The sequence below is a fragment of the Tamandua tetradactyla genome, chromosome 8, assembly GCF_023851605.1.
Source record: "Tamandua tetradactyla isolate mTamTet1 chromosome 8, mTamTet1.pri, whole genome shotgun sequence".
NCBI lineage: Eukaryota > Metazoa > Chordata > Mammalia > Pilosa > Myrmecophagidae > Tamandua > Tamandua tetradactyla.
In genome coordinates, this window is record NC_135334.1 from 1,036,327 (window position 1) to 1,063,400 (window position 27,074).

A 27,074-nucleotide genomic window follows, 5' to 3' on the forward strand; every position below is an offset into this window, starting at 1 on the left:
GTTTCTTACTATTCCCTTAGAATTTCATTTCTATTGGATATGTTTATTAAGAATAGGGAGACTCTCCTTTTGTTCATATTAGTTTTGAATTGATTTGTGGAATAGCGTGCTTCATATAAGATTCAGTTATGCAAAAAAATATTTCTGATTTTTTTCAGAACCTTTAAGGTTGCAGCGTGATCTATGTCCTAGTATTGCCTGAAGCTTCTTCCCCGCCATATCTCTAAGCGCCTGGGAAAGTGACACATGACTGCTGGAGCTGCAATACACCCTCTTTGCCACTGTTTGTATTCCAGACTCCACCTCTAAACCAGGGAGGGGATTTAGTAAAAAGTGGGAGAAAGCTGTCCTCATAGGGCGAGCCTCTTTTCTCTCTCCTCCCTCCTCCTAAGTTTTCTCCTCTCACCCCTCCCGAGACACTGAGGTCCTCATCAAAGTGCCCTGTACAAGCTAATTTTGTTCCTGGAGGGCAGAACCACAAGGAAGGAGGTTCTAGGAAGGTGGTTCTTGGAGGCCTCATTCATCGTAGTTCGACTGGGTTCTTGAGGTGGTAAGCAAGACCTAATAAGGAAAGAGAATTGGTCAACTACAGAACCATGTTTGGAGAGTTCTTCTGCTTCATAAATCCCCTCTTGTGACTAAGGATGAGCATCACTCTGGGCATAGCAAGATCAGAAAGGAACCCTCTCTCCTCTCCCCTTGCCACCCTCCCAACCTGCACCTAAGACAGGAAGCTCGTCTTCCCAGATACACTCTAAGCACTTCCACTAACTCTTGTGATTTGCTCTTTCTACAAGCTACACAAACGTCATTTCCCTGGGGAGATGAGGGTCAGGAGTTTAGCTGAGTCCAGTACCGGAGTTTAGGCTTCCCATTAAAACCAAAGAAAACCCTGGTTGAAATCTACTTCCAGGAAAAGTAATAGTCCCCTGCAAGAAAGAGGTGATAAGAACTACTCATTAACATGATTGTAAACTTCCTCTGCCCAACTCAGACTGCCCTTTACAGGGAGGTGCACAGAGGCACTTGGGTTCACTGATTGTTATCCCATCAGCAAGGCAAAATGTTCCTTTCAATTTGGTTCACTCATGGGAGTCAGATAAGGAGTAGGGAGGACAGCAGAGGAATACCAAATCAATTATTACTTTGATAATTGTGGCTAGAGGATGAAGGAGAATCATGAAAAGGTAAGGAATATAAATAGACTTGGAAACTGTATGGCCATAACGTATGTGTTATAAATGGTGGTACAAATGGACATACATAAAAATTTGCTTTATGATATTTGAATATACCAATTAGAATCATTGCAATAATTTGGGGATGGAGGAAAGTTACCTTATGCACAGCTTTTACTCTAAAATGACTTCTCATTCTGTCTACTTGATGGTAGCTATTATGAGGCTCAAATGAGACAATGTTATTTTGGAGAGTAATTTTAAACTCTAAAGCACTTTATAAATATTAAGAGTTGCAGTGTGTTAAATTATTAGTATTAATCTAATTAGTATCTGACCTAATTTGGAATCTCTTAAATCACTTTCAAATATATCACAAACCTATGTGGGATAGAAGGTGTTAGGTTTAATTATTTCAATTTTATTCCAAGTTATAGAGGAAAATACTGGGAAATTTATAATAAAATCACAGCCACAATCCAGGTCATTTGTTTCCTGAGGTATCTATTACACCATAATATTCCTCGGCAGAAAAATTAGATCAGAGGACTGTAGCAGTCCAGGACAAAAATACATAGTCTTATTTGAGGAATCTGGTTCTAGAGGAGAGAAGATGGACCTGCAGAAATTAGCTGGCAGGCTCACTGTAAGAAGTTTTGTGGAAGAAAGAGCATAAAAATTACAGTTAGGAGACTTGGGTTCATGATCTCACTCTGACTCTCTGGCATACACTATTTTTTGCTAACTAAAAGGCATCATGAACCCTCTTTTCCCTTAGTTCCTGCACCCTCCCAACCTGCACCTAAGACAGGAAGCTTGTCTTCCCAGATACACTCTGAGCACTTCCACTAACTCTTGTGATTTGCTCTTTCTACAAGCTACACAAACGTCATTTCCCTGGGGAGATGAGGGTCAGGAGTTTAGCTGAGTCCAGTACCAGAGTTTAGGCTTCCCATTAAAACCAAAGAAAACCCTGGCTGAAATCAACTTCCAGGAAAAGTAATAGTCCCCTGCAAGAAAGAGGTGATAAGAACTACTCATTAACATGATTGAAAACTCAATACTTATTTTCCCAAGCACCTTGACCCTACAGGCGGCCTTGTGATACAGTCAGATCAAGGTCAATGAAATAGTTGTGATTTTAGAGGTTTCTGGGAAGGATTTTTCTTTCCAAACAAAAGAAACAGCTGAAATAAAAGTTACTGTTCCCTCTTCCTTCTACCTTGATTCCAAACATAATGTATGCAGGTACAGGAACCATATCATGGTCATAAGGAAAAACACGATGGAAGAGCAGGGCTATGAGTGTCCTTGCCAACATTTTTCTATTTCAAGACATTTTATGTTTTGGGAAGAATTAAATCTTATTTGTTTTAAGCCACTATAGGCAAGTGTTTTTGTTTGTTTGTTTTTATACTGGTGAATGGAATTCCAATTTTGATAGCACCTTATTGATTTATGATTGGGTGTATTCTTAATCTCCCTTAGCTGATGAAATAGAGAAGAGATTGTCTAACTAATAGTGTTATTGGAAGAATTGGCTGAGATGGTGTGTGGATGAGAAGAACAGAGGCTGACACACAGAAAGCAGTGAATAGTTCTCCTCCTCTTCCACTACTACTGCCTCTCCTCCATCCCAATCACCACACAGCCTTCCCTAACCCTCCTCTTCTTTATGCTATGAAAATTCTCTACTATTCTCAATGCAAAACTTAGCACTATTTTTTTCCTAGAAAGATCTCAATACAAGGTTTAACTAGGGCCTAGACTGGGTGGATCAATGGCAGAGAAATAGACTATCTAGATTTAGAGGTAAACAAATTGAATTGTTTGGATCCACTTATGCACTTTTTTAGAATCTCATAAATTATTCTAGGCACCTTGCTTAGGTACATCTGCATCACACCTCAATAAAGAAGAACGTTTATTTCAGCTAGATGTCACAGCAGTTTTTTTTCACTTATTCCCTACTATTTCTATGTTTTTAGGTTTACACTACATATAATTTTCTATATCCCACTGTCATTTGCCTTTTAATGAGACATTCTTTAACCCAGAATATGTTCAGGATCTACAACTCCAGGCATCCTCACAGATGAGGATATGAGACAAATGAGAGGCCTCTGTTCTGTAATTCCCAAGAGTCTGATACAATCAAAGGCATCATAATTCAAGCAAAAACTATGCTTATCTGTTTGATTCTCATAGTGATAAATCCCCCAAAAGTCCATTTTCTGTCTCTTTTTCAAGATTCACTTCTCTACTCCAGGTCCAGGGGTGAGTTGTCAAACCAGAGCAGGGTGCTTTTTAAATGACGTTGAGGCCCTTGCTTCTTTCTAATATCATTTACTTTTATTATTTATAGGAGCCTAAGTGTCCCTGGATTTTTGCCACAAAAGGAAAAAAATGTAGACTTGAGAGTGAGATTCATTGGCTAAGATTTTCCCCAGGCAAGGCACATAAAAAGAGCTTGATAATCAGGGTCAGAGAGACAGCCACTTTCAGCACCGGACAGCAACTAAGAGAGGCTCGCTTCTGTAGAAATCCCTCACTTCTGTAGGAAGGAAATGGAGAAAATACACCTCGCTGGAGTAGGAAAGGAATTGAAATCAAACCAGGAATGGTTATTATCACTGGCAATTCTGATTAATTTTTTCTCCTTTCCTTAATATTTGAAGAGCTTTCCATGCTTGTTATGAATCCGTTATTTTCATACTTATTATCACCACATAAGAGCACATCTCTGTTCTCCTCATGTCTGCCTTTTTTCAACTTGGCTGACAGCAAGTTTCCCCATGTTTTGTAAAGATGTCGTGGCCTCTGTTTTATTCCAATTCCTTTTGGGCCTCAGCATTCCCTCCACTTCTCTCTCTCATTATCATTTAAACCCTGATGTCAGGCAGATAATCTCCCCAAACTGGAGAAGAGGTCCCACTCACTAAATACAATAACCCAGTGAGGGCCTTTTCAATACTGCATCTGGCTATTGTCTTTAGGGCTCTCTGCTAGCTGTTAACTAAATTCTACTTTAGCGTTGAGGTTTCTCCTGCGCTGGGCTTCTTTCACCATGTGTTTAATCTGATGTAAAATTGTTTGCATGGTGGCGGTTGATGTTATTGTAACTGTTTAACGATGTGCATTTCTTTGCTTTGCAAAGGGCCTTGGCAGTCTCTATGCAAATCAGTGGCTTGTCTGATGTCATTAAGCCTATTTCCTAGAAAAGCAAAAACTGTAAGCTTGGATAAATGTGTGCAATCTTTATGGGGGATGAGGTGCCTGAGGCCAGGATCTACAGCCTCTATCTTTGATGCATGGAGATATGTTATCTTCCCTTAACCTGTGCTTTGGGTTTGGGATAGGGATAAGCAGATTTCATTAAATCACCTGAACTCATGTCCCCAATGTCATATGGGGTTAAATCCTGAAATTTAACAAGATGAATCTAGCTTGGCTAAAAAAACAATTTTTTATTTGGGTTTGTCATGGTTGACTTGTTCCTTGGAAAAGACAGCACCCCCTGCTTAGGGTTCAAGGTCCCACTAAAGATTTAACATGTGATATTGTAAGAAAAGGGCATGGGGAAAACTATTAATTGAGTGTCCGTTACTATATTGCAGCAATTGTGCTAAGGTCTATACATGTCATTTGTCTTAATGCTGACCAAAAAATTCTATTAAGTTAGATGTCATGGGTTAGTTTCCTTTGGTAGAAAATCTCTTAGTTTTGATTTGCAGGCAGAATGTTTACCTAAGGATATCTGTGGAATCACGACCTATGAAAACAAGGGAAAAGAAACGAGCAAACAGGGAATTTTAGCCCAACAATAACCTTAACTGGCTTCAAGTATATCTCTGGAGTCTTCAGAAGTATTCCAAATAGGCCAAGTTGGTCGGAATTTCATACACCATATTGATCAGTCTGGCTGTGGGCCAACAGGAAAGGGTGTGACCTTGGGAGAACCTCTTGTCTGCAGCTGAGGAGATTCCTGAAGTGACTGACAGTGAAAGGCTGCTGCCTATAGTGCTCCCAACAGTTGGGGCAAGAATCTTTCACTAATGGGGAATCTGACTGCTGTGTCATAATGTCTAACATGAATGGTCATTTTATCATCATCTTAGAGATGAAGAAACAGAACTCCAAAGAGAACCTAAGTGATTGCCAAGGTCAAATAATGATGTTAATATTAATAATAATAGCTACAAGTGCCAAAACCTTCTCTAAGCCCTTCACATGTGTCCTTGTTTATGTCTCACAACAACCCTGTAAGATTGATATCACTATAATAATACCGATTTTAATAAATTAGGAAACTGAGGCACAGTAAAGCTAAGTAGCTCGATCAAGAGAACACAGCTAGAAAGTGGTAACCTAAGACTTAAGCCAAGTAACCCCACACCAAGGACCATGCTTCCAACCACTGTACCCTGGTCACCACTATCTGAATTTGAACCTGGGAATTTCTGATAATTAAGTCCATGGTCTTCCCTTTATACTAAGCTGGATTGATCAAGACTATCACGATGTGAAGATTCTAGGTCTAGAGAAATAATGAGCTAAAACCTTTGTTCAAAGCTGAAACCACAGTAGAGCACTTTTGAAGCCACATTTCCCTGGCTCCACCACAAGAAACCAGGCACATTATGGATCAAAATCTTCCTCATTTTCCTTAGCCCTCTACCAAAGCAACCAGGTTTCCAGGCACCCAGTGGGGCCTGGGTGGGGACACAGATCTGGAGACATGGGCATGCGTGTACTTATACTTCCCTGCTCCTCAAAGGCAAAGCCATGACAAAGGTCCTGGCCTTTGATCCTAACAGACCACACTGCCTGGGGCCGGGATCTTTGTTACCTGGTGCCCGTCTGACAGCTCATCCGGCTTCTTTGAATAGAATCCTGTTGGCAGCTGGTCAGTATTCTGGCGATCTCTCTTCTCTGCTGTGGCAAATTCTGCATTTCTCCATCTTTCTAACTCTTTATAAACCTACTACTACTGTGTACCTCTGAGATCTCTCTCTCCCTACCCACCTCTCTACCCCAGTAACTTGTCCCTAAATTCATAGTCCCTAGGTTATTTGTGATATAGTGAAAGCCTTTTCCTTTACAACCCAGCCTTCCTGTGTTTCCTGGAATCTCTAGAAGCCCTTTGACCAATGTCTAAAGCTACCATTTTGTCCCTTCTTCTAAACAATGTAGACTAAAAATCAGCTGAGTGACCATATGGAGCTCCAAGCTCCGGGAACTCATAGACTACAGGGGCAGATGGACACACAAACAGGCAATCCCAAGTGAAATGCCCTGTATGGATCAGAGCTGAGGCTTAGAAACACCATGAAGGAAGAGTTCAGTGGTAAATAACCACAATAACCTAAATAACCATATCCATCCACTGCTGGACAAGGACATGAATTGTTTCTTGGGAACATGAGTACTTGATCCATGTCCACAAGAGTTTCTCAGACAAATGCAGACATATCTGATAGGTACTGTGAAGGAATCCAGGTTAGAGGGAGGGATAGCAGGCTTCTGAGAGGGAGAATGAATGCCCCATAAATGAGGACGGAACCTGGTCAAGTTTAGGAACACAGCGAGGGTTGGAGGGAGGCTTTTCCCGTGAAGGAGGCCGTTTGGTTTCCTATCATGATGCAGATAACCTTACAGGGTATTTTACCTGGCAGAAAAGTAAGGGCAAACTGGAAGAGCTGCACTCTAATCTCTATGACACTACAATCCCCAAGCATGCCTACAAATTGGCATGACACTGGAAGGATTCTTTTCTTTGCTCTGAAGAGATCTGCTCCCTGGACCCAGAGACTTGAAAGGAGACAAAAACCTGGTAAGACACTCACAGAAACAATCAGGCAAGACAAGTCCAGATTATTAGTGAAGACAGACACAACCACAGTATATTTCTACCCAATAGGGTAACAGTCATAGGACTGATGAAGGAGTGCACACTTATCAGCAAAGAATACTTTCAGCAAAAGTAATAGAGTACCTGGACAATAGTGGCTTAAACAAATATAAAATTGTTTTCCCCATCAAATTAAGAGTCTGGGGGTAGTTGTTGCCTCATATTGATCCAACGATTTAATGCTGTCAGGGACAGGTTGCTGTAATTCTCTTGGCCTCTCCCTCTTGGCTTTATGTTTGCTGACACTGCCCCAGTTATAAATAAATCATATATGATATGGGAAATAAATGCATCTGAGTGTGTGGAGGGAGGGAGTAGCAGGGGCTACATATGTACGTTTTTATCAAGGAAGCAAAATTTTCCCCAGAAAATAGGCCCCTTATAATTCATTGGCCAAATCTTCATCGTATGGACAGCCCTGACCATAGGGGTAGCTGGGAAAGCAAGTATTCTAGTTTGCTAGCTGCCAGAATGCAATATACCAGAAACAGAATGACTTTTAAAAGGAGAATTTCATAAGTTGATAGTTTACAGTTCTAAGGCTGAGAAAACGTCCCAATTAAACAAGTCTATAGAAATGTCCAATCACAGGCATCCAGGTAAAGATACCTTGACTCTCAAGTGGAAAGACACACAGCAAACAAAGTCAAGGTTTCTCTCTCATCTGGAAAGGCACGTGGCAGGCAAGGCATCATCTGCTAGCTTTCTCTCCTGGCTTCCTGTTTCATGAAGCTCCCCGGGAGGCATTTTCCTTCTGCATCTGCAAAGGTCACTGGCTTGTGGGCTCTCTACTTCTCGTGGTTACCTTGTTCTTCTCTGCTCTCTCTCTGAATCTCTCATTCTCCAAAATGTTTCCTCTTTTATAGGACTCCAGAAGCTAATCAAGACCCACCCAAATGGGTAGAGACACACCTCTACTTAATCCAGTTTAATAACCACTCTTGATTAATTCACATCTCCAAAGAGATAATCTAATTACAGTTTCAAACATACAATTTTGAATAGGGATTAGAAGAAACAGCTGCCTTTACAAAATGGGATTAGGATTAAAATATGGTTTTTCTAGGGTACATACATCCTTTCAAACCAACACAGCAAGTCTCTCTAACTTTTGATGGTAAGGGTCCTGGAGGGGTGGAGATAGGTGGCTAGTCAATCTATTAAGTCTTCTGTGTGCCCCTAGACATAAAAAAAACGTCAAGATGTAAAATTTTGTAAAGGGGTGAACTCCTGATAAAGAAGGATGGGAAGGTACAGCTGACTCATCCAATTTGGAAATGAATGTCATATCATTTGCCAGTTGGCTGGTTCCAGGATCTTGGAAGGACAGCTCTCCCTGCCTCCCTCCTCTCAATCCCACTGCACCACTTCCTTTATCCAGCACCTGGATTATGTGACTTTTCCATTCCCCATCTTATTCTTCTCTAATATGTTCTCTATGTGTCCCAAGTGGATTTAGCTGAAACACAAATTTTACCAAATTACTCCCACTTACATCCTTCAGTCTTGAAAACATTATGCTAAGTGAAAGAAGCCAGACACAAGCTCATTAAAATGACATAGCAAATTTCAAGAATTACTATAAAGCTACAATAATTAAGGTGATATGCTAGGATGAAAGAATAGACACATAAATCAATGGAGCTGAACACAGAGCCCAGAAATAGACCCACACAAGTACAGTCTACTAATTTTTTTCAAAGTTGTAAAAGCAATTAAACTGGGAAAGGATGATCTCTCCAACAAATTGTGCTGAAACATTTGAACTTCAATAAGCAAAGAGGAACCCTGACACAGACCTTACACTTCACACAAAAATTAACTCAAAATGAAAAACTATAAAACTTTTGGATGACCACAGAGGAGAAAATCTACATGAACTTGAATTCAATGATGAAGTTTGGGATACAAATCAAAAGCATTATCAATGAAAGAAAAAACTTGATAAGTTGGACTTTATTAAAGTAAAAACTTTTTCTCTGTGAAAGGCACTGTTAAAAAATGAAAAGCCACAGAGTAGGAGAAAGTATATGTAAAATACATATTCAAAAAAAACAAAAATATAAAAAGAACTCTTAAAACTCAACAATAAGAAAGTAAACAACGCAATTCAAAAATGGGAAAATGATTTAAACAGACACACAGATGGGAAATAATCATATAAAAAGATGCTCAACATCATTTGACATTAGGGAATTGCAAATTTAAATAGAAATGAGCTACCACTAAAAATCTATTAGAATAGCTTAAATCTAAAACTAACTGACAATACCAAAGACTGGCAGGGATGTAGAGCAACAAGAACTATCATTTATTCTTGATAGAAATGCAAAATGGTACAGCCACTTTGGAAGACAGTTTGCCATTTTTGTACAAAATGAAACATACTCTTACCTTAAGAGCCAGCAAACATACTCAAGTATTTACTCAAGGTTTAAAAACCTTCAGGTAAATATTTATAGCATTATAATTGTCAAAACCTGGGAGCAACCAAGATTTCCCTCAATAGGCAAATGGCTAAACAAACTGTGCTACATCCATACAATAGAATAATTATTCAGTGATTTAAAGGAATGGGCTATCAAGACATACAAAGAATGGGAGTTTTAAATGCATATCTCTAAGTGAAAGAAGCCAGGTTTAAAAAGCTACATACTATGCTATCCCATTGATAAGACAATCAGAAAAGGCAACAGTAGCAAATCCTGTTGACAACATGCACACCCGATATGATGTGGTGAAAATGACACTTCACCTCTTTGGTCTTCCCCTTGAACCAAACCCCCAGTCTAATCAAAGGAAAACATCAGACAAATTTTAATTGAGGGACATTTTACAAAATACTAGAGCAAAGCAGTACTCCTGAAAATCATCCCTTGATGATTTTCCAAGTGAAGGAAAGTCTGAGAAATTGCCACAGCCAAGTGGAACCTAAGGAGATATGACTGTTAATTGTAATGTGGTATCCAAGATAGCATCTGGGTCAGAAAAAGGACAGTGAGTAAAAACTAAGGACATCAGAATAAAGTATGGATGTTTGTTAATAATAATTGATCAATATCGGCTCATTCATTGTTATAAACATACCACAGTAATGGAAGATGTTAGTAATAGGAGAAAATGTACATGCCATGCATGGGAATTCTCTGTACTATCTTTGCAACTTTTCTCTGGATCTAAAATTATTCAAAAATCAAACGTTTCATTAAAAAATACTTCCAAATTGCAACTGGCCCTAAGAATACTATTTGGCAATAAAAAGGTTTAAAGTATCAATACTCGCCACATCATGGATGAACCTCAAAACATTATGCTAAGTAAAAGCAAACTTAGCTTTTTAAAAACACAATGCTTTTTTTAAACACAAACATTATATACTGTATGATGTATGATGTATAACATACTATATGATGTCTGATATATGATGTATGATTTATTATAAACTGTATGAAGCACAGTATTACACACTGTAAGATTACATACTATATGGTAAATGAACACAAAATCTTTTTTAACACAAAAGATTACATACTGTATGATTCCATCTATATGAAATGTCTAGAAAAGACAAGTTTATAATAAACAAAAATTTGATTAACAATTACCTGGATTGGGAACAGGAAAGGTGAGTGACTGCAAATGGTCAGAAGATTTCTTTTTGTGGTGAGGGATAGGTGGTAAAATTAGATTTTGATGATGGTTTCACAATTCTGTAAATATAATAAAAATAATTTAGTTGAACACTTCAATGAGGACAATTTTACCACATGTAACCTCTATCTTAATTAAGTAGGTGACTCCTAACTTCCCCTTAATGCCTGGCAACCACTATTGTAAACTCTGTCACTTGCCCTCTGCCATAGGACATTTTATTTTGCTTCATGTGCAAGTGAGGACAATGGTCAAGAGCTCAGGTTATGAAGCTAGCTTGTCTGGCTTTGAATTCTGATTATGCCACTTAAAGCCAGGTGACACTGAAGAAGTTACTTAGTCACCATGAGGCACAATTTTTGTATCTGCAAAATGTGGACAATAATAAAATTCTTTACATAGAGTCGTTATGAAGAGTTACTATGTTAATACATGTAAAGCACAGAGAACTTGTTCTCCAAAAAAGTGGTATTCTTAATCACATGCTTATCGTGTGCATTTACCTTGCCCAGACTTTCCCTTCCATCTTTGCTTTCTGTTAATTCATAGAGCAGAGGTTTAAAAGAGTCTTTTTCTCACTTCTATTCTGGGCCAAGATAGAAAAACTGACTAAGTTTACCCTTCCACCAGAAACAATAGAGAGAGAGAGAGAGAAAGGGAGGGAAGGAGGGAAGGATGGATAGAGGGACAGATAAACAGAGAAAGACAGAGAATATGACAAAAGAATTGGAGAACAAAGACACTGGACACCAGGCAACAAATGGAGCCTGAAAGGATAAACAAACTGAGTGAGCTCTATGATTGCCCCAGTTTACTGCTTAATAAAAATGTCCATACCCCAGTGCAGAGAATGGGAACCCAGGAAGAGCCTCAAGTCATCCATGGGGTGGGAAAACAGAGCTGGGAGGTTGGGGAAGAGAAGGGAGTGGGAGTTCTCCAGGCAGGGTGCCTACAAGAAAAGACCTGATCAGGGAGAGGACTGATGATATCGGAAGAGGGTCTTCCTTGTGCATTTGCCTTAGTATTTAACAGCACATGTATCCAAGGCCAGTGAAAGAACTACATGAAAGGATCAGAGGTTACCATGATTAGCACTTACACAGGGCTAGGAATAGTATCCATTCATATCAGACAAACTGGAATTCTTTACCATTGGGTTTGAGGCATAGAAAGAACTCACCTCATTAGTGGAGGATATAGAGCCCTAGACTGAATTGTGTCCTGGTCCCACACAGCAAATATTGAAAAGAAAGGGTTCAATTATTTTCAAGGAACATAATTGCATCCAGAAAAATGCTCAAAATATCTATAGGTGTACAAAAATGTCCAGCACCAACAATGTAAATTCACAATGTCTGGAATCTGATAAACTACAAAGGATGCAAAGCAGTAGGGAAATAGAACCCATAATGAGGAAATAAATCAATCATTGAAACTTCCCTACAACTGACACAGATGTTAGAATTGCCACATAAGGATGTTAAAAGGATTATTATAACTGTATTACACATGTTCAAAAATTAAGTGGAGAGATGAAAAATATAAGAAGAAATGATAAAGAATCATGTAGAATGTCTAGAGATGAAAATTAATCCTGAGCTGCAGTACATACTAGATAGAATTAGTAGCAAATTAGATATTGCAGGATAAAAGATTAGTATACGTACAGACATAGAAATAGAAACCATCAGTTATGAAACAGGGGGAAACTAAAGAAATGGAATATCAGTGAGCTATGAAACAATAGCAAGTGGCCTGATAAATATATCAAACCAGAGTTTCCTCAGGGAGGGCAAAAAAGTTTTTTGAAGAAGTAATGGCCAGAATTTTCCCAATTTGATAAAGATTATAAGCACACATAAAAACTACAGAAAATCACATCATAATCTAACTGCTCTAAACCACTAACAAAGAAAAAAATCTTTAAAGCAGGCAGAGAAAACAGTCACATTACAGAAAATAGCAACAGATTTCTCAGTGAAAATTATGCAGGCACAAATACAGCGGATCAAGATATTTAGAGCAGCAGAGGCAAAACTACTAAATCAGAATGTTATAATCAGTGAAAATATCTTTCATTTACAGAGGTGAAATGAATGCATCTTCAGATATAGAAGAGCTGAAAGAATTAGTAACTAAAAGAGTCCATATAAGAAATATTAAAGGAAGTCCTTCAGGCAGAATAAGTACAGAGTTTACATTTGCAAAGACAGAAAAGCTTTGGTAAAGGATGATGGTGATGGTAGTGCAACACTGAGAATGTAATTAGCAGCACTGAATTATATAATGACCGCGGTTAAAAGAGGAAATGTTAGGTTGTATATACTGTAACAGAATAACATTTTTAAAAAATCTGCAAAAAAGTCACAACACAAATAGTGAACCCTAAGTTAAACCATAGACTATAGTTGATAGTACAATTATTAAAATGTGTTTTCATCAATTGTGACAAATGTACCACACCAATAGAAGGTATTAATAATAGGGTGGTATGTAGGAATCTTATAACTTAGGCATGCTTGTTCTATTAACCCATGACATCTCAAGTTGAAAAAAAATGATACAGGTGGACACAAAAGAATACCAAGCACTTGAGTGAATGTATAAGAAATTTTATTATTATTTAAATTTCATTAAAAGAGAATTGACTATTTAAAAATACTAACAAAGAACTATGGAGTTACTAATAAATGTGAAAGTAAATGCATAAAAAATAGAATGAAAATGAAGAAAAAAACAAAAAAAAAATCATTATAAGGAATATATACCATATGTGAAGGGACATATTATAAGTTAAGTTAGATTATCTATAATATAAACCTTAAAGTAATTACTAAAATAACAACATCAATTTATAGCTAATAACCTAACAAAAGAGGTAATATGGGATGTTTTTAAAAGATCAACTAATCTAAAAGAAGGCAGAAAAAGAAGAAGAGGAAAAAAAGAACAAACAGAAGAAGAGGAAAACAAATAGCAAGGTGATATGTTTAAACATAACCATATCAATAATCCCTTAAATGTAATGGTTTAACACCCCAATTAAAATACAGATTGGACTGTCAAGTTAGATAAAGAAAACAAAACCTAATTATAATTGTGTTGTAATGCTGTCTACAAGAAACACCCTTAATTGTTAATACATAAATAGGTTGATGTTAAAATGATGTGAAAGATATGCCAAGCTAACACTAGTCAAAAGAATGTTGAAGTGGCTATCTGAACAATAGACCAAGTAGATTTCAGAACAAAGAATATTATGAGAGTTGAAGAACATCATTTCATAAAGATAAAGGGTCAATTCATGAAGACACAGGAATTGTAGATACACTTCTACCTGATTACAGAGCCTTCAAAAGTATGAAGCAAAAAATAATAGAACTGCAGGGGAATAGGAAAAATCCACAGCTATACTTGAAGATTAAACACTGGTCTCCCTATAACTGATAGTGCTAAAAGACAGAAAATTAGCAAGGAAATAAAAGATTTGAACAAGCCTATGAATGAATTCGACCTAAATACCATTTAATACACATAACCAAACAAGAGAATACACATCCTTTTCAAGTACATCAGAATATTTACTAAGATAAACAAAGTTCTGAGTAATAAAAATATCTCATTAAAAAATAAAGAACTGAAGGCATAAGATATATACACTTACTATAATGCAATTAAATTAGAAATCATTAAGAGGGTTATCTCTTAATCTCCCAATATCTGGAAAATCCCCAAATATCTGGAAACAAAAAAGCATACTTCTAAGTAACCCAATCCTCAAAGAATAAAGAAAAATAAATAAGAAAATATTTTGAATTGAATTAAAACAAAAACTCAGCATTTAGAAATTTGTGTCATGCACTGTGGGAAGATGGCAGAGTAATCATTCCACCAAACTATTTCACAGGCAGGAACTGTGTGAAACAACCATTTTGAAACTCCAGAAGCTGCACTGTACAGCATTCAGGGAAGAGCAGGTGGGCAAAGGCTGAGATCTGGGATGGCTATACTAATATCAGATGAAGTAAATTTTAAGTTAAAAACAGTTATGAGGGACAAAGATGGTCATTATAAATGGATAAAGGAGACAACACAAAAGAAAGACATAACAGTTAAAAATATATGTGCATCTAATAGCAGAGCCCCAAAATATATAAAGCAAATATTGACAAGTTTGACTGGAGAAATGAACAGTTCTATATTAATAGTAGGGCACTTTAATAAACCACTCTCAATAATGGATAGAACATCTAATTAGAAGATAAAGAAGGAAGTAGAATACTTGAATGCTTGAATGATACTCTAAACCAACTAGATCTAACAGAAATTTATAAAGCATTTCACATAACAGAATTGAATATACAATTCTTCTCAAGTGTACATGGGGCATTCTCCAGGATAGACTATGTGTAGGGTCACAAAACAAGTATCAATAAATTCAAAACTATTAAAATCATACAATGCATATTCTCCAACCACAACCAAATGAAGCTAGTAATCAATAGTAGAAGGAAAAATGGAAAATTCACAAATATGTGGAAATAAAGCAACATACTCTTAAACAGCCAATGAATTAAAGAGGAAAACAGAAGCAAAAATTAGGAAGTATATAAAGGTGAATTAAAATGAAAATACAACATACAAAAATTTATGGAATGCAGAAAAGGCACTGCTGAGAGGGAAATTTATAGTTCTAAATGCTTACATTTCAAAAGAGGAAAGACTTCAAATCAGAGGCTTAGCCTCAAAACTGTGATAGCTAGAAAAAGAAGAACAAACTAAACCCAAAGCAAGCAGGAGGAGGGATATAAAGATTAGAGAAGAAATAAATGAAAGAGAAAAAAAATTGAGAGACTCAACAAAACCAAAAATTGATTCTTTCAAAATTGACAAACCTTTAGCCAGACTGACAAGGAAATAGAAAGAGCAGATAGAAATAACAAAGATCAGAAATGAAAAGGGAAACCTTACTATAAACCCTGAGGAAATAAAAAGGACTATAAGAGGGTATTATGAACCACAGCACACCAATAAATTAGATAACTTAGATGAAATGGACAAACTCTTAAAAACACACAAACTGCCTACATTAACTGAAAAAGAAATAGAACATGTCAATAAACCAATTACTAATAAAGGGATTGAATCAGTAATAAAAAATCTCCCAATAAAGAAAAGCCCAGGACCACATGTCTTCACGAGGGAGTTCTATAAAACATTCCAAAAAGATATAACTCCAATTTGGCTCAAAACCTTTCAAAATATTCAAGAGGAGGGAACACTCCCTAATTGATCCTATAAGGCCAATATTACCCTTAAAACAAAGGGAGATAAAGGTACACAGGAAAAGAAAACTTCAGACCATGTCTCTTATGAATATAGATACAAAAATCCTCAACAATGTACCAGTAATCAGAGTCCAACATCATATTAAAAAAATTATACACCATGATCAAGTGGGATTTATCCATGGTATACAAGGTTATAGACCATGATCAAGTGGGATTTAACCTGGTATGCAAGGTTGATTTGACATAAAAAAAATCAATTGATGCAATACACCACACTAACACAACGAAGGAAGAAAACACACGATCATTCATCTCAATTGGTTCAGAAAAGGCATTTGGCAAAATCCAGCATCTTTTCTTGATAAAAACTTAGAACACTAGTAATAGAAGGAATCCTCTTCAATGTAATGAAGGGTATATGGGGAAAGCCCAAAGCTAGCACTTTATTTAATAGTGAAAACTTTAACTCTAAGATCAGGAACAGGACAAGAATGCTCTCTGTCACTGTTATTCAACATTGTACTGGAAGCTCTTGCTAGAGCAATTAGTCAAGAAAAAAAGAGTCATCCAAATTAGAAAGGAAAAATAAAACTTTCCTATTTTCAGATGATAAGATCCTATATACAAAAATATACTGAAAAATCCAAAACAAAACTCCTGGAGTTAATAAATTAATTCACCAACATGGTGAGACATAAAATCAATAGTGTTTCTATGCATAAGCAATGAACTGAAAGAAGAAATTAAGAAAAGAATTCCATTCACAATAGTGACTAAAAGAATCAAATACCTAGGAATAAATTTAACCACAGATGCTAAGGCTTGTACACAAAAAACTAAAACACATTGTTAAAAGAAATCAAGGGGCTCGGGGCCAAGATGGCGGCTTAGTAAGGTACACGTGTCTTAGTTCCTCCTCCAGAGCAACTACTAGGTGAACAGAAACAGTGCAGAACAGCTCCCGGGGCCACGGCAGGGAATGGACACACAGCATACCCCAGTCTGGACTGGCTAGACTGACTGCGAGACTCTGCTGCGGTGAGATCCCCGAGCGGCAGGCGATTCCCTGAGCCACGGCGGCTGGCAGCCGGAGCTCCTCCCTCCCTCCTTCCCGGGTTGGCTGAGAGTCTCGGAGAGGCAAGTTTCCCAAGCCACAGCGGCTGGCACCCCTCTTTTAAGGGCAGCTTCCTGGACCGGCTACGAGACTCGGATCAGAGGGCTACCCAAGCCGTGGTGGCCGGCAACTGGTGCCCCTCCCCCTGCGGGCAGCTTTCTGGTCCAGTGGCGAGTTCCCCGGGCCGTGGCGGCCAGCGACCAGCGCCCCCCCTCCGCGGGCGGCTTCCTGGTCTGGTGGCGAGTTCCCCAGGCCATGGTGGCCGGCGACCGGCGCCCCACCCCGCGCAGGTGGCTTCCTGGTCTGGTGGCGAGTTCCCCGGGCCGCGGTGGCCGGTGACCGGCACCCCTCCAGGGAGAAGAGGGAATTTCCAACAGTGGCAGGGACTGGGTCCAACCAAACACCAATAGTGGCATTAATAAAGGAGCCACAGGGTCCCCTCAAGCCGCGGCGGCTGGTGCCCCCACCATGCACAGCCCCCCGGGCCAACTGAGAGAATTGGATCGGAAATTCCCAGGCCACAGAGAGTGGTGACCGGGGGGATCCCTGCTGGGAATGGTGCACTCTCCTGGGCCTCGGTGGCTGGCGCCTTCCCACCACGCTTGGCGTCCCCGGCTGACTACAAAATTCGGACGGGCGCTCTCCCGGGCTGCGGCGGCCGGCGACCCTCCCCGCGTTTGGACCCGCAGGGCGGCAGGCACACTTCCAAGCCACTTCGGCTGGTGAACCTCCCACATGGCGAGAGTTTTCCAAAGTTAAAGGACCCACAGCACCTTTTACTGGTGGGACCCGCAGACAAACGTGTGCCACGAGCGCCACCTACTGGGCAGGATAAGAAAAACAGAGCCCAGAGATTTCACAGAAAAATCTTCCAACCTGTTGGGTCCAACACCCAGGGAAATCTGACTAAATGCCCAGACACCAGCAGAAGATAACGGATCATGCTCAGAAGATTGAAAATATGGCCCAGTCAAAGGAACAAACCAATAGTTCAAATGAGATACAGGAGCTGAGACAACTAATGCTGAATATACGAACAGAAATGGAAAATCTCTTCAAAAAGGAAATCGATAAATTGAGGGAGGACATGAAGAAGACATGGGCTGAACAAAAAGAAGAAATAGAAAAACTGAAAAAACAAATCACAGAACTTATGGAAGTGAAGGATAAAGTAGAAAAGGTGGAAAAAACAATGGATACCTACAATGATAGACTCAAAGAGACAGAAGATAGAATTAGTGATTTGGAGGATGGAACATCTGAATTCCAAAAAGAAACAGAAACTATCGGGAAAAGAATGGAAAAATTTGAACAGGGTATCAGGGAACTCAAGGACAATATGAACCGCACAAATATACGTGTTGTGGGTGTCCCAGAAGGAGAAGAGAAGGGAAAAGGAGGAGAAAAACTAATGGAAGAAATTATCACTGAAAATTTCCCAACTCTTATGAAAGACCTAAAATTACAGATCCAAGAAATGCAGTGCACCCCAAGGAGATTAGACCCAAATAGGCGTTCTCCAAGACACTTATTAGTTAGAATGTCAGAGGTCAAAGAGAAAGAGAGGATCTTGAAAGCAGCAAGAGAAAAACAATCCATCACATACAAGGGAAACCCAATAAGACTATGTGTAGATTTCTCAGCAGAAACCATGGAAGCTAGAAGACAGTGGGATGATATATTTAAATTACTAAAAGAGAAAAACTGCCAACCAAGACTCCTATATCCAGCAAAATTGTCCTTCAAAAATGAGGGAGAAATTAAAACATTCTCAGACAAAAAGTCACTGAGAGAATTTGTGACCAAGAGACCAGCTCTGCAAGAAATACTAAAGGGAGCACTAGAGTCAGATATGAAAAGACATAAGAGAGAGGTATGGAGAAGAGTGTAGAAAGAAGGAAAATCAGATATGATATATATAATACAAAAGGCAAAATGTTAGAGGAAAATATTATCCAAACAGTAATAACACTAAATGTTAATGGACTGAATTCCCCAATCAAAAGACATAGATTGGCAGAATGGATTAAAAAACAGGATCCTTCTATATGCTGTCTACAGGAAACACATCTTAGACCCAAAGATAAACATAAGTTGAAAGTGAAAGGGTGGGAAAAGATATTTCATGCAAATAACAACCAGAAAAGAGCAGGAGTGGCTATACTAATATCCAAGAAGTTAGACTTCAAATGTAAAACACTTAAAAGAGACAAAGAAGGACACTATATACTAATAAAAGGAACAATTAAACAAGAAGACATAACAATCATAAATATTTATGCACCGAACCAGAATGCCCCAAAATACATGAGGAATACACTGCAAACACTGAAAAGGGAAATAGACTCATATACCATAATCGTTGGAGACTTCAATTCACCACTCTAATCAATGGACAGAACATCTAGACAGAGGATCAATAAAGAAATAGAGAATCTGAATATTACTATAAATGAGCTAGACTTAACAGACATTTATAGGAGATTACATCCCACAACAGTAGGATACACCTTTTTCTCAAGTGCTCATGGATCATTCTCAAAGATAGACCATACGCTGGGTCACAAAGCAAGTCTTAACAAATTTAGAAAGATTGAAATCATATACAACACTTTCTCAGATCATAAAGGAATGAAGTTGGAAATCAATAACAGGCCGAGCGCCAGAAAATTCACAAATACGTGGAGGCTCAACAACACACTCTTAACCAACGAGTAGGTCAAAGAAGAAATTGCAAGAGAAATTAGTAAATACCTCGAGGTGAATGAAAATGAAAACACAACATATCAAAACTTATGGGACGCAGCAAAGGCAGTGCTAAGAGGGAAATTTATTGCCCTAAATGACTGTATCAGACAAGAAGAAAAGGCAAAAATGCAGGAATTAACTGTCCACTTGGAAGAACTGGAGAAAGAACAGCAAACTAATCCCAAAGCAAGCAAAAGGAAAGAAATAACAAAGATTAGAGTAGAAATAAATGAAATTGAAAACATGAAAACAATAGAGAAAATCAATAAGACCAGAAGTTGGTTCTATGAGAAAATCAATAAGATTGATGGGCCCTTAGCAAGACTGACAAAAAGAAGAAGAGAGAGGATGCAAATAAATAAGATCAGAAATGGAAGAGGAGACATAACTACTGACTTCACAGAAATAAAGGAAGTAATAACAGGATACTATGAACAACTTTACGCTAATAAATACAACAATTTAGAGGAAATGGACGGGTTCCTGGAAAGACATGAACAACCAACTTTGACTCAAGAAGAAATAGATGACCTCAACAAACCAATCACAAGTAAAGAAATTGAATTAGTCATTCAAAAGCTTCCTAAAAAGAAAAGTCTAGGACCAGACGGCTTCACATGTGAATTCTATCAAACATTCCAGAAAGAATTAGTACCAACTCTCCTCAAACTCTTCAAAAAAATTGAAGCGGAGGGAAAACTACCTAATTCATTCTATGAAGCCAACATCACCCTCATACCAAAACCAGGCAAAGATATTACAAAAAAAGAAAACTACAGGCCAATCTCCCTAATGAATATAGATGCAAAAATCCTCAATAAAATTCTAGCAAATCGTATCCAACAACACATTAAAAGAATTATACATCATGACCAAGTAGGATTCATCCCCGGTATGCAAGGATGGTTCAACATAAGAAAATCAATTAATGTAATACACCATATCAACAAATCAAAGCAGAAAAATCACATGATCATCTCAATTGATGCAGAGAAGGCATTTGACAAGATTCAACATCCTTTCCTGTTGAAAACACTTCAAAAGATAGGAATACAAGGGAACTTCCTTAAAATGATAGAGGGAATATATGAAAAACCCACAGCTAATATCATCCTCAATGGGGAAAAATTGAAAACTTTCTCCCTAAGATCAGGAACAAGACAAGGATGTCCACTATCACCACTATTATTCAACATTGTGTTGGAGGTTCTAGCCAGAGCAATTAGACAAGAAAAAGAAATACAAGGCATCAAAATTGGAAAGGAAGAAGTAAAACTATCACTGTTTGCAGATGATATGATACTATACGTTGAAAACCCGGAGAAATCTACAACAAAACTACTAGAGCAATAAATGAGTACAGCAAAGTAGCAGGTTACAAGATCAACATTCAAAAATCTGTAGCATTTCTATACACTAGTAATGAACAAGCTGAGGGGGAAATCAAGAAACGAATCCCATTTACACTTGCAACTAAAAGAATGAAATACCTAGGAATAAATGTAACTAAAGAGACAAAAAACCTATATAAAGAAAACTACAAAAAACTGTTAAAAGAAATCACAGAAGACCTAAATAGATGGAAGGGCATACCGTGTTCATGGATTGGAAGACTAAGTATAGTTAAGATGTCAATCCTACCTAAATTGATTTACAGATTCAATGCAATACCAATCAAAATTCCAACAACTTACTTTTCAGAAATAGAAAAACCAATAAGCAAATTTATCTGGAAGGGCAAGGTGCCCCGAATTGCTAAAAACATCTTGAGGAAAAAAAATGAAGCTGGAGGTCTCGTGCTGCCTGACTTTAAGGCATATTATGAAGCCACAGTGGTCAAAACAGCATGGTATTGGCATAAAGATAGATATATCAACCAATGGAATCGAATAGAGTGCTCAGATATAGACCCTCTCATCTATGGACATTTGATCTTTGATAACGCAGTCAAGTCAACTCACCTGGGACAGAACAGTCTCTTCAATAAATGGTGCCTAGAGAACTGGATATCTATATGCAAAAGAATGAAAGAAAACCCATATCTCACACCCTATACAAAAGTTAACTCAAAATGGATCAAAGATCTAAACATTAGGTCTAAGACCATAAAACAGTTAGAGGAAAATGTAGGGAGATATCTTATGAAACTTACAATTGGAGGTGGTTTTATGAACCTTAAACCTAAAGCAAGAGCACTGAAGAAGGAAATAAATAAATGGGAGCTCCTCAAAATTAAACACTTTTGTGCATCAAAGAACTTCATCAAGAAAGTAGAAAGACAGCCTACACAATGGGAGACAATATTTGGAAATGACATATCAGATAAAGGTCTAGTATCCAGAATCTATAAAGCGATTGTTCAACTCAACAACAAAAAGACAGCCAACCCAATTACAAAATGGGAAAAAGACTTGAACAGACACCTACCAGAAGAGGAAATACAAATGGCCAAAAGGCACATGAAGAGATGCTCAATGTCCCTGGCCATTAGAGAAATGCAAATCAAAATCACAATGTGATATCATCTCACACCCACCAGAATGGCCATTATCAACAAAACAGAAAATGACAAGTGCTGGAGAGGATGTGGAGAAAGAGGCACACTTATCCACTGTTGGTGGGAATGTCAAATGGTGCAACCACTGTGGAAAGCAGTTTGGCGGTTCCTCAAAAAGCTGAATATAGAATTGCCATACAACCCAGCAATACCATTGCTTGGTATCTACTCAAAGGACTTAAGGGCAAAGACACAAATGGACATTTGCACACCAATGTTTATAGCAGCGTTATTTACAATTGCAAAGAGATGGAAACAGCCAAAATGTCCATCAACAGACGAGTGGCTAAACAAACTGTGGTATATACATACGATGTAATACTATGCAGCTTTAAGACAGGATAAACTTATGAAGCATGTAATAACATGGATGGACCTAGAGAACATTATGCTGAGTGAGTCTAGCCAAAAACTAAAAGACAAATACTGTATGGTCCCACTGATGTGAACCGACATTCGAGAATAAACTTGGAATATGTCATTGGTAACAGAGTCCAGCAGGAGTTAGAAACAGGGTAAGATAATGGGTAATTGGAGCTGAAGGGATACAGACTGTGCAACAGGACTAGATACAAAAACTCAAAAATGGACAGCACAATAATACCTAATTGTAAAGTAATCATGTTAAAACACTGAATGAAGCTGCATCTGAGATATAGGTTTTTTTTTTTACTATTATTATTACTTTTATTTTTTTTCTCTATATTAACATTCTATTTCTTTTTCTGTTTTGTTGCTAGTTCTTCTAAACCGATGCAAATGTACTAAGAAACGATGATCATGCATCTATGTGATGATGTTAAAGAATTACTGATTGCGTATGTAGAATGGTATGATTTCTAAATGTTGGGTTAATTTCTTTTTTCTGTTAATTAATAAAATAAATAAATAAACAAATAAATAAATAAATAAGAAATCAAGGAAGACCTAAATAAATGAAAGAAAATTCTGTTTTCATGGTTCGGAAGACTAAATATCAGTAAGATTTCAATACTACCTGAAGCAGTTTATACATTCACTACAGTCTGAACCAAAATTACAATACCATTCTATGTAGACATGCAAAAGCCAATTATCAAATTTATATGGGAGAGTGAGGAACCATGAAAGAGAAGCATGAAGTTTAAGATACACTCTTCTTGAATTAAAACTTATTACAAATCAAAACAGCATGGTCCTGGCAAAAGGACAGACATACAGAATAATGGAATCAAATTCAGAGCTCAGAAATCAATCCTCACATAAATGGCCAACTGATTTTTGACAAGGTGGCAAAGATTCAATTTGAAAAGAACAGTGTCTTCAACAAATGGTCCTAGAAATACTCACTATACATTTGCAAAAAAGAAGTGGACCCCTACCTCACACCATATTCAAAAATCAACTCAAAATAGATCAACAACTAAATACAAGTTAGAACTATCATACACCTAAAGGAAAACATAGAGAAGCATCTTCAGAACATTGTGATAGGAAATGAATTCTGAAACTTTATGACAAAAGATGCAGATTGGCAGAATGGATAAAAAGAAGCACAATCCAAGTATGTGTCATTTACAAGGGACACACCATAAATCCAAAGACACAAATAGATTGAAAGCAAAAAGTTGGGAAAAGATATTCTATGCAAATAGTAACCAAAAAAGAACTGGAGTTGCTATACTAATTTCAGACAAAATAGACTTTAAGTCAAAAGCAGTTATGAGAGACAAAGAAGGACACTAAATAATAATAAAAGGATCAATTCACTGAGATGAAATAATAATCATAAACATTTATGCAATTAATCACTGTGCCTCCAAAAACATGAGGCAAACACTAGCAAAATTGAAGGGAGAAATGAATGACTCTCCAATAATAGCTGTGGACATCAATACACCACTCACTAGATGGAACATCTAGACAGAAGACCAATAAGGAAACAGAGGGCTTGTATAATATGATAAATGAACTAGACCTAGAAGATATATATATCTCCACACACACACACACACACACACACACACACATATATATATATATGGAAAGGGAGAAAGAGAAAGAGAAACATTGCAACATTGCACCCCAGTACAGCAGAATATACATTCTTCTCAAATGCACATGATTCATTCTCCAGGACAGACAATATTTTGGGTCACAAGACAAGCCTTGATAAATTTTAAAAGACTGAAATTGTACAAAGCCTTTTCTCTGACCATAATGGAATGATGCTGGAAATCAATAACAGGCAGAGAACTGGAAAAGTCACAAATATATTTAAGTTAAGTAACACACTCAAACAATCATGGGTCAAAGAAGAAATTACAAGGAAAATTAGTAAATATCTTGAGATGAATGAGAATGAGGGCACAGCATATCAAAACTTAAGAGATGCAGTGAGGCAGTGCTGAGAGGGAAATTTATATTCCTAAATGCTCACATTAAAAAAGAAGAAAGAGGTAAAACAAAGACCTAACTGCATACCTAAAGGAACTAGAAAAAAGAAAGCAAACTAATCCCAGAACTACAGAAGGAAAGAAATAACAAAGATTAGGGCAGAAATACATGAAATTGAGCATAAGAAAGCAATAGAGAGCATTAACAAAACCAAAAGTTGGTTTGTGAAATGATCAATAAAATTCACAAACTCTTGGTGAGACTGACAAAAAAACAGAGAGAAGGCAAATAAACAAAATCAGAAATGAGAGTGGTGACTCCATAGAAATAGAGGGTCATAAGAGCATACTATGGCAACTATATGTCAACAAATTAGACAACCTAGATGAAATGGACAAATTTCTAGAAACATGTGAGCTACCTTGACACTCTAGAGGAAATAAAAGATCTCAACAGACCAACTACAAGTAAAGAGATTAAATCAGTCATTGAAAACTGCCCAAAAAGGAGACCCCAGGAGAAGATGCCTTCACAGGTGAAGTCTACCAATCATTCCAATAAAAATTGTCACCAGTCCTGCTCAAAGTCTTCCAAAAAATTGAAGAGTAGGGAATACTACCTACCTATTTAATGAGGCCAACATGACCCTAATACCAAAACCAAACAAATACACTCAAAGAAAAGAAAATTGAAGACCAGTTTCTCTTAGGAATATGGAGTCAAAAATCCACAGCAAAATACTTGCAAATATAATCCAACAGCACATGAAAAGAAATATTCACCATGATCAAGTGGGTTTTATCCCATGTATGCAGGGGTGACTCAGAGACAAATAAAAACCGTGCCCTCTTAAGTTTCCTTTTTACCTTTTAAAATTTGAAATCTCCATCAAAGCCTCTAAGCCAGATAGCTAATCAAGCCCCTAGTTCATAACTTCTGATCGAGTTGAAAATAAAGTCCCCCTGTCCTAAAGACAGATAAAACTTTGCCCAATCAACAGGAGTCCAGCGAACTTCCTTTCTATGTCTATGAAAATCATGTGTCATAATAAGAATCTCAAAGCTGCCTACATTCTGGCTTCCTTTGTTGCAGCAAAATTTTGTTGTCCTGAATAAAATGCCACAGTTTACATATTTCACTCCAATTTGTCTTTCACACACACAGATAGAATAGATAGTTTCTATGTCTAGAATAAATAGATTCCATGTCAATCGGTGTAATTATTAATGAACAATTTTAGCAGTGGCTGCAATATTTCAAAAATCGAATAATCTTATACAGTGGTGACATTTACATATAGTATTCATTTACTTGTCCATCCACAAATATTTATTGAGAACTTTTTATAGGCCTGGTATTGTTTTAGGTGTTGAATATATCATTATAATAGATAAGAAAGACAATAAACAAGAAAATACAGACTATGGTGTCAGTGATACATGTTATGAATAAAATAAAGTAGCATAAGGGTAGTAGAGGGTGACAGGAGGTGCCAGGAAGAGGCAAGAGAAATTAGGGAATAAAGGGGTGCTGAGTCATACAGATACGTGAAGAAAAGGAATCCCTGAGGGAGCAGGAAGGACAAAATGCTTGATCAAAATTGGCCCTATTGCTTTGTAATCAATAGATGGTTAGGATGGAGAGAGAAGGATGCAGGTATGAGGCATGAATTCTAGTGTAAGCATGAGGACAGCTCTGGGGACAAAACCCCTCTGGAGTTAGGACTTTGAATACACTTCTCTCAATTGCAACTCTTTCCTGGACCAAAAGAAATTATCTTTTCAAGGCAAATACCTAGTCTTCCCACTGTCTCCCTGCACAACCGAACCAAAACAGGCAGGGCTCCCAGCTCTGGGGCTGCAGGATCATGATGTTCACTGTCTCTGGAAGATCAAGGACCCAAAGACAAATCCCTTTTCTGATGTTCTAACATGCTTACCCCAGTGCTCCAAAGTTTGAGACTGCGAGAAGCATCTTGGTCTCATGTATGTCGTCCAACTCTGCAGACTGAGGGAGACCAGCCTCTTCTGGTCTCCTCTGCATAACCTGTCCACCGACACCCTCAGGCCTAGCAGACATTAAGCTTCCCCTATAACAATAGGGTGTGTGAGAAATGATGGTGCAATATAAACACAGACTGAAAAAAAACAGAGGAACACGGGAGAAACAGTAATGAAAGGAGAGATGGGTGATCGAACACACATTTTCTTTCATGTAGGCATTTAGATACTACAGACTATAAGGTGGG

The 27,074-nt window shown here is 37.7% G+C and overlaps 1 long non-coding RNA gene across 1 annotated transcript; it reads right to left on the bottom strand.

The window, feature by feature from the left end:
* Window positions 1-357: 357 nt before the first annotated feature.
* Window positions 358-26,957, bottom strand: LOC143643139 (uncharacterized). The gene is made up of 3 exons (XR_013156142.1): window positions 26,766-26,957; window positions 10,695-10,799; window positions 358-561 (listed from the first exon to the last, which is right to left on the bottom strand). It is a non-coding gene; the product is annotated as an uncharacterized LOC143643139 (long non-coding RNA).
* Between the last annotated feature and the right edge of the window lie 117 nt (window positions 26,958-27,074).